Raw genomic sequence first — 9,993 nt, forward strand, 5'->3', positions numbered from 1 at the left:
AGATCGGACGAGGAGGAGACGATCCACGCGGACGCGCTGCCCCAACTCTTCTTCCGCTGCACGGCACTGCGCGTCTAGTGGTAACGAACTATGATCCATCTCCCGTAGCATGTTCTTGGTTGTTCTACGTGTAGGAAATTTTAATTTGCAGTCGACGCACCCTACCATAGATCCTAACATCTATAATGTATCTAGTATGGTAGATATTGGGAACTCTTGGTTGTTATGTTGGCAATGAAAGCAGACCTCTCATAGTTATTTTCATCTCTGTTTTAAAATCTTCGAGCTCTCGCACCTCTACAAATTCCTGCTTCCCTCTACGAAGGGCCTATATTTTACTTTTATGCAAGAGTCAGTAATATTCCTTCTCATTCCAACCTACTCTTTAGCTGATAAGCATCATGTGATGGGGAAAGATCTAAGCATATATGGCCATTCAAATATATTTGATCATGAATTATTGTTTGACAATTATCTATATGATAAATAAGTTGGGAGGCGAAACATTAAGCCCCTATCTTTCTCTGTGTTCAATGGATGCTATTTGTTCTAAAAATATGCTTTGAGTGGAAGCAATCATGGAAGACTATATGATAGTTGAGTATGTGGGATTTGCTAAATCAAAGCTCTTACATACAACCTTCCTGAAAATAAGATGAATTGCAATTGTTTGATGACTGAGAACCTAGTTTGTTAGTTTTCAAAAAAGTTTATGATCTATGCTTTAACATGTGAATAACTTGTTACTTGATCATGAGAAGTTTTATGAGATGAGTTACTGTTATGATATACAATGATGCTACAAAAAGTGATTGAAATTATCATTGATCAAACTTGTGCACTTGCTCCACATCAAAAATTCTGTTTTTATCATTTACCTACTCGAGGACGAGCATGAATTGAGCTTGGGGATGCTTCATACGTCTCCAACGTATCTATAATTTTGATTGTTCCATGCTATAATATTATCCATCTTGGATGCTCTATATGCATTTATATGCTATTTTATATGATTTTTGGGACTAACCTATTAACTAGAGTGTAGTGCGAGTTTTTGTTTTTCCTTGTTTTTGAGTTTTACAGAAAAGGAATACCAAACCGAGTCCAAATGACCTGAAAATTTATGGTGATTTTTTATGGACCCGAAGAAGCCCCCACAGCAAAAGATTTGGGACAGAAGAGTCCCGAGTCAACCGCAAGGGTGGAGGGCGCGCCTGTCAGGACCCCGACTCAATGCCACATAGATCTAGCATGTAACACTTCATATCACTTTGTGGCCTCACGCACGGTATTCCCACGGGTGTCGCCTTACCTTTTCCCGGGACCGTTTGCGCCTTTTGGCACACGTATATGACAGTGTCGCTAGCATCCATATGATAAGGAGCCCGGGCTGACATGGCTAGTTGTAAACCCAAAGTGGCACAAACTTACAGGGACAGGCATCCATGACCCAGCATCGAACGTGTCGGTCATCAGCGAGTGAATCCAGGCTGTAGCACTGGGCTAGCAGGACTCCAGTGAACCGGGCTGTAACGGGCTAACAGGACTCCGGTATTCATCGCGTGACATTTCCCCGAAGGGACAGACACAGGAACGAAGAAGGACACATGCCGGCCAGCCTAAGTGTTCCGGAGCAGTAGCAGGCTACCATGGCTCGGTGGAAACACTAGGAGACATTTCCCGGTAAGAGAGGCTACTGAAGATAAACAACTAGATAGTCAGATCCCACACATACCAAGCATTTCAATAACATACACACAATATGCTCGATATGTGCAATACAACATGGCATCACAAAATGACTCTACGACTCAAATAGTTTATTCCATAGGCTCCAAGGAGCGAGACATGACAAACATGGGTCTCATGACCCAACAATCAGAGCATACAAGTCAAAGCACAAGCGGAAGCTATCATGTCTGAGTACAGACATCTATAAATGAAAAAGGCTGAGAAGCCTGACTATCTATCAGATCCTGCCGAGGGCACAAGATCGTAGCTGAGGTAACAAGCTAAACGTCGAAGTCCACGTGGAACTACTAGTGAGACTGAAGTCTCTCTGCAAAAACATAAAATAGGCAAACGTGAGTACAAATGTACCCAGCAAGACTTACATCAGAACTAACTACATATGCATCATTTTCAACAAGGGGATGGTGGGGTTTAACTGCAGCAAGCCAGCTTTGACTCGGTGGCTATCCTAAACTACGACTGCAAGCGACTCTTTTGAGGTGGCGCACACGAGTCCACATATTCACCATATCAATACACCACTATGGATCCGCTCCCGTCTCCCTACGAGAACGCCATCCATAGCACTCACGCTTGTCTTGCGCATTTTAAAGTATCCACTTTCACTTGTCTATGAACTGATATAAGCAACCCAGAAGTCCTTTACCGCGGACACGGCTATTCGAATAGATGATGTTAACCCTGCAGGGGTGTACTTCTTCACACACGCTCTCACCACTTACCGCCGTTTACACGACATGTACTCGGCAACCTTCAAGCGGAAGCCCAACGTGGGTGTCGGCCACGGCCTGCCTAAACACTCGAGTCTCTAGTCCAGGTTTATCGCCTATTCGGGTTCCATCCATGAGGAGATCCGGCCGGAGTTTCGCTCACAGCCCCAAACGATGTGAACAGGGTTCCGAGACACCAAACGGGCGCACGGTACACCGTGCCACGTGCCTACCGCATCACAGCCCACCCCTACGGTCAGCGTTGCGCACGGCCTCCAGCATACTACAAACACCAGAAACTACTTGCAACTCCTGGACAGAGGACAAGGGTGATCAAGAAGCCGAGAGGGTCCATTGGTTTCGGGCCCAATGCGTGGTAGTAGCTGAATCATGGATCGCAAACACAGAACTCAGTTCCTGAGGACGGCTTCAATGAGACAACCCACCATGTACTCCTACATGGCCTCTCACCGCTACCTTTACCAAATCGTGTTCACACACTTAGCTCACACACAGTAGGACATGTTCACACGCCTCTGATTCATCCCCGATGAATCAGACCTGACTCAACTCTAAGCAGTAGCAGGCATGACAAACAAACATGAATGAGTAGGCACAACAGGGCTCAAACAAGTCCTACTCATGCTAGTGGGTTTCATCTAATTACTGTGGAATGACAGGTCATGCAAAGGATAAAGGGGTTCAGCTACCGCAGCAAGTAACAAATATGTCGTTGTTGTCCTAATGCAGTAAAAGAGAGCAGGAGCGAGAGAGTGGGATTTTATCGGAATGAACAAGGGGGTTTTGCTTGCCTGGCACTTCTGAAGATAACATTGAGTCTTCATCAGTGTCAACGATCACATCATCGGTATCACGTCTATCGAGAGGGGACAAATACCGGCAACACAGAAGGGAACACAATCAATGCAATGCACAATATGATGCGTGATCATGACATGGCAAAATGAATGTGTTTTGGGCTAATGCAACTAAAACCAGATTAAATGAAGTTGGTTTGAATCCAAGATTCAAATTCAAACTCCATATGTGATTATTCAAATGCCATTTAATTGATTTGTGCTAAACAGCAGCTATAAGTTGTTCTAACATGCATGAAAATGGTACAGATGGATTCCTTGAATTTTTCTGATAATTTTTCATATATAATTTATTTAATTTGGAGTTACGGTTGAATTTCTATGAATTTTAGAAGTTTATACAATTTTCTGGAATTTCTGAATTATTTTAGAAAATGATTATCTGCGTCATCATTGCGTCATGCTGACCTCAGCAGGTCAACAGACCGGGTCCAGGTCAAACCTGACACTGGGACCCACATGTCATTGACTCTGTACTAACAGAGAGTTAGTTTTGTTAAACTAAAATAGCCAGGGGTTAGTTTAGTGTGTGGGGCCCGGTGTCAGTGGGTGTGGGTTCGATTAGTGGCGCCATTAGCCGCTAATGACGCCCACGTCGGATGCGTCTACGGTTAGCCGACGGCGACGACCCAGAGCGGCGGTGGCTCACCGGAGTGGCGCTAGGGGCAGCGGCTGTGTGCGCTGAGAGCACCAGGAGGTAGCTCGTGCTCCTGCGCATCCAGCGGAGGCAGCGGAAGGTCGCGGGGCGGCCGGGGCTGACGGCGGCGAGCTCGGCAGCGGCGGCCGGAGCTCGGGTTAGTTTGGGCTCGGCGTTAGGGTGCTCGGGAGGAGGAGCTGGTGGGATCTGCGTGCTCCTGGGAGGGCACCGAACGCGTTGACACACTCAGGCACGAGCTGTGGTGGCTAAAACGACGGAGGCATCATGGCCGGCGGCGATGAGCTCTCGGCTCCGGCGGAATCGAGCTAGCGGAGAGAAACAGAGGGGGGGGGCGAGCATAAGGAAAGGTGCAGGAGCTCACATGGGGTCGGAAGAGAAGCTCGGCGGGCTCGGGGAGGCTTCTGCGCCGGCGAATTGACGGCGGCGATCTCCGGGCACCAGAGATAAAGACGACGACGCTCCGGTCGATTGCGGCCTCCTCTGATCGCGTGCGTCGGCGGGTAGCTCCATGGGGTCAGGGCGGAGCTCAGGGATGCGGAGAGGGAGCGAGGGGGTGGATGTGGCCGTGGTGTAGCTCATCGGCGTCGGCGGCGCGGTTTGGGTGAGCGAGAGGGAGAGGCGAACAGGGGGGGAAGAGGGGCACGGGGAGAGGGGAGCGGTGCAGGGGGTGCGTGGCGTCGTCCGGGCGCGTCGAGGGTAGCCAGGCAGGCAGGGAGGGAGGAGGTGGCCAGACGCGCGGCGACCACGCGCCCAATCCTTCTGGCGCGAGCTGGAAGAAGACAAGGGGAGGAGGTGGGCTGGACCAACAGTGTTGGGCTGGTTGGGCTACACAGAAGCTGGGCCGGAGGTGAGGTTAGGTAAGTTTCTGTCTCTGTTTTATTTCTTCTGTTTTGTTTTCTTTTTTTTTCTTTGCCACTGTTTTCAAATTTAAACAAATTCAAAACAGTGCCAAATATCCTCTGAATAATTTATGTTGCTAGATGGACTTTTCCAACAGCACATAAAACATTTCAAAGTTATCTGAAAATATATCCCATATATTATGAATATAATTCCAGATTCAAATACAAGAATGATTTAAATTCAGTGCCCAAAATATTCCACATAAATGTTCACTATTTTTGGTTTGGTCTTCAAAGCCTTGCCAAAATTATCAAACATTTATGAAGGCATGTTGGAAACAATGAATGCAATTTTAAGGGTTCTTGCCCCTCTTTTAAATTGATTTCTGAGGCTTTCACTTTCCTCATTTCAAGTTTAAGAGGAAATAAACATGATGCAACACATGACTAGCTAGCTCAGAGCATACCAGAACTAGGGATGTGACAACTCACCCCCACTAAACAAAAATCTCGTCCCGAGATTCAAGCTTAGGGTAAGGTGAAGGGGGAACGCAAACTAGCACAATCTTCACGATCCAGGTTGCACTTCATAGGAACGTTGTTTCGATCACCATCTTTGTCTCGACGTCTTCCTCTGAGAACTCCAACTAACATGACAACAAGAGGGGAAGGAGACTCTAGAAGGGTCGATCTTCTCGAAGATCGAACAACTCACGGAATGAGACATAGGACCATCTCTCGGGTTTAGACACGAGATACACATCAAGAGGGGTGGAAAGAAACGGATGACGAAGGTTCACTAGGTAGACAACGATTCCACACCTAAGAAGGTGGTAAACGATTGTCCACGTAGCGAGGAGTTGAGTTGCCATAAAATCATAACGATACACCTTAGGGAAGGTGACTCGTAGAGATATTTCCTTAAGTGGCAAAAAGAATTACTTTTGATTCAGAGATCATTGAAACTCTTTAAACCAGCCTAAGACAATTCTCGAGCGATCGTTTGGAGGGGGTCGGTAGAATGGCATACTCGGACTTGGATGATGTGGATTACCTTGTTGAAGACAACGTAATGGATGAGTTTGCTTATCACCGGAAATGGAAGAGACCCATGGTAGAATGGCACATTGGTGGTGCAAGCTGGGAACAAAATGCAAATGCTAGGAATGATTCTGGTAACTGGGGAAGAACCCAACAATAAAGAGTGAATTCACTGTTTGAAAAGGTCATAGCATTGCCGAGGAAACTGAGAGCATCCCAATTAGTGTCGATGATAACACCTAGCGCTTGTGCGTGCTCTCAAGAACTTGAGCATTTCCACAATCATCAAGGTTTTATCAAGATCCGTGTCAAGGGTGCTGACAACACAACATACTACCATGATGGCTAATGATGGATGATGCAGATGCAAAGGAAGATAACACCTTCTCAGATTTCACCTTAGCGAGGCCAAGGAAACAAAATCTGGATGATCGACCGAGAGACATTTAGCACTCCGCTTCTAATGTTCTCCTTGACGTGCTAGTGTAACCCATTCTTAGATATGGTTTGCTAACTAGAACATCAAGTAAGGGTCGGACTTCGGGAGCAATAGAATCCATAAGGAACAACTAGGGAGGTAAATCCTACGAAATCCTTATGGGGAGGTGGCCAACTTCCTCAATCAAGATATTATAATAACAGGGCTACCGGATGGGTGTGTTGGCCACGACATCCACCTTACCGGTTATCGAGAGACCAATATTATAATTCTTGGGAAATGTTCCAACCATCATATCTGCCTGAGATTCAGATCTGGTTGGTGTCAGGATATTCCAGACTCATCGAGTCTAGGAAGAAAATGGAAGTTTGCAACACAAATCGACGAGATGACGTTGCGAGATTCTCGGGGAATGAACTACGATAGCAAGCTCCAAAACATGAGCTGGTTCTGCTACAAACATGTGAACACGTTGTCCCAGACAAGCATGCCCTCATGGTAGTCTTACAATAAAACACTACCGAGTTCAGGAGGGGGAACCATCAACGAGGGTATCGAAGTCTTGTGCATTACCATGGATTAACACTTAACTCCTTTTCTCGAACAAATCAGTCAGTGGCTTGGGGTGCTACGGAACACATATAGAATGGAGGTTGCAAGTCTCCGAACCACAGAATACTTTCGCACGTGTGCATGACTGATTTGGGATGATTCCAAAGGAAACAAAACAATCTTTCTCAAATTCACGGCGGCAACTTTCACCAAATGCACGTGTATAAGAGGAAGTCACTCCTTTCATCAAACAAATACTTCATGAGCTAGCCTGAAGAAAATGCTTTCAAAAGTTTCCAACACTAGCTTAATGTTCAACAAAATCATGGAGGAGATAAGGATGTTGTCAATGGGCTCAACAACAATTCATCCGGGTTTCCTTTTAAAAGGAATTCCATAGTTAAGTGAACACGGTGATAGCATTGGTCAGACCAAAGATGTAATGGTGTATGCTCGAGGGATCAACCACGGGTAAGACAACATTACGAATATCGTTGGTTCTGGTCTGATTTGACGATAGCCCATACTTAAATCAAAGGTTTGGTAGGATAATAGATCCAACAATTGTTCACAAGGACCAATTGATGAAGATACCATCTCTCTTCAACACACACACACACACACAAAAGATATCCCTTAACATGAACTAAGTCAGGCAAGCTTTTATCTTCCAACTCTTCAAGTTGTTGTTTAGCTTGACCAACTAGCTCAGGGGTATCCCACACAGATTCTTGGAGAGAGGGTGGTTCACAAGAAACCAACTTGATCACGAGCTCAACATAGCGGTCAGGCGACAACCTGGTGATACTTCCGAGAAGAAATTTGGAATATCATGAACCACCGGTATGTTACTAAGCTCGAGAACAATCTTACTTTTCAGGGCAAGACGATATGATCAAATAAGCAAGGATTGGCACTATCCTAACTCACTGATCGGAGAGTGCACCAGAAATAAGGACTAGGTAGCACAATCAACCTTAGGGTGACGATTCAATAATCAACACGCTAAGAATGAGGTTATCGTCCATTTAACTACCAAGCAATGGAGTTGCTAGCAGTATTGATTTCACACGCCATGATTCATTTGTCGGCATTCCGGTTACAATAACACGGAAACCGAGAAATTATCAATGATGATCAGAAGTATTACTGCGTCAAGAATTCATAAGATGGTGTACAATTCCCATGATATTCCTGATATAAAGATGGTAATACTTCAAGGTAGAACAGACCAGAAGCTGGATTGGCATTTTGATCTGCGGAATACAATTGCTTTGACCCAATCCTAGATATGGATGAGATTCTGGAGTTTGTTTCTCCTATTCATTCTGAAATAGAATGGCTTGGCGGACCACAAGGGTAATAGGCATCGACGAACGAATGCACGCATACTCTTGACTATCAATTGATAGGCGAGGGTCGGAAACAACTAAGATGGGACAACTCAAAAGAACATATGATTTTCTGAGTTGTGGATGCATGGATTAGCATGTCGAACGAAGTTTAACATATTTCTTCCGGATAACCCATGCAGAAAGGTAGAACTGGCAGAGCCACAATATATAATGGAGAACTCATAGAGGGCCTGTTGTGATCTTTTGATCCAACAAACTTCTGCCATAATGGTTCGTGGTATTTGGAAGAACGATATACCATGGACCTCGAGGACTATCGCAAAGATTACTAATATCCTAAAGGCACTAGCAACTACTATCAACATGAAGTAGGTAGAGTGAATCTCGGGTTCAAGAACCCAGGAACAGAATACCTACTACTAAATGGCATCACGGGATGCTTTCGATAATGACGGCCAGAATCATCACACTGGAACATAAATCATGGCTAGACTACTAGATGATCCCCTAAGACACCTAGGGTCATAATACTAGCTCCAACATATATGTCAAGGCAATAAAGTACCTCAACTCACTGATTTGTGTGATTAATCTGACCAAAGGCACATCGGAAACAGGAGGAAGGGATTTGCAAATGCATCCGACTATTTAGAAACCTGGGATGACTCGGACAGCATAACGGCTGTAAATGCTCAGAAAAGATTTGAGACATTCACAAAAATGGTGGCATAACCACTCAGAAGCACAATATCAAGGTTCCGAGATCAACAATTAACATACGGAAGTAGTAGGAACTGAACTGAGACTTAAATCCAACAATCTTATAAGTCTACTGATTAGTAACACGTGATCCTAATAGAAAGAAGAGATAGCCTAGTTCTTAATCCCCGCAGGAAAGATAAGATGACTCAGATCAGAAGGACATGAGGTATAAGGAGTAAAAAGAGCCTTACGTTCCATCCCACAATCAATTCCCTTATATAACTAAAGAATTTCTAGACTCAACTTCGACCAGTTTGGCTTGGTAATCCTACAGGCAGTCAAGCTCTGATACCAACGCTGTCAGGACCCCGACTCAATGCCACATAGATCTAGCATGTAACACTTCATATCACTTTGTGGCCTCACGCACGGTATTCCCACGGGTGTCGCCTTACCTTTTCCCGGGACCGTTTGCGCCTTTTGGCACACGTATATGACAGTGTCGCTAGCATCCATATGATAAGGAGCCCGGGCTGACATGGCTAGTTGTAAACCCAAAGTGGCACAAACTTACAGGGACAGGCATCCATGACCCAGCATCGAACGTGTCGGTCATCAGCGAGTGAATCCAGGCTGTAGCACTGGGCTAGCAGGACTCCGGTGAACCGGGCTGTAGCGGGCTAACAGGACTCCGGTATTCATCGCGTGACATTTCCCCGAAGGGACAGACACAGGAACGAAGAAGGACACATGCCGGCCAGCCTAAGTGTTCCGGAGCAGTAGCAGGCTACCATGGCTCGGTGGAAACACTAGGAGACATTTCCCGGTAAGAGAGGCTACTGAAGATAAACAACTAGATAGTCAGATCCCACACATACCAAGCATTTCAATAACATACACACAATATGCTCGATATGTGCAATACAACATGGCATCACAAAATGACTCTACGACTCAAATAGTTTATTCCATAGGCTCCAAGGAGCGAGACATGACAAACATGGGTCTCATGACCCAACAATCAGAGCATACAAGTCAAAGCACAAGCGGAAGCTATCATGTCT

Source organism: Triticum dicoccoides, chromosome 6B, assembly GCF_002162155.2.
Source record: "Triticum dicoccoides isolate Atlit2015 ecotype Zavitan chromosome 6B, WEW_v2.0, whole genome shotgun sequence".
Classification (NCBI taxonomy): domain Eukaryota; kingdom Viridiplantae; phylum Streptophyta; class Magnoliopsida; order Poales; family Poaceae; genus Triticum; species Triticum dicoccoides.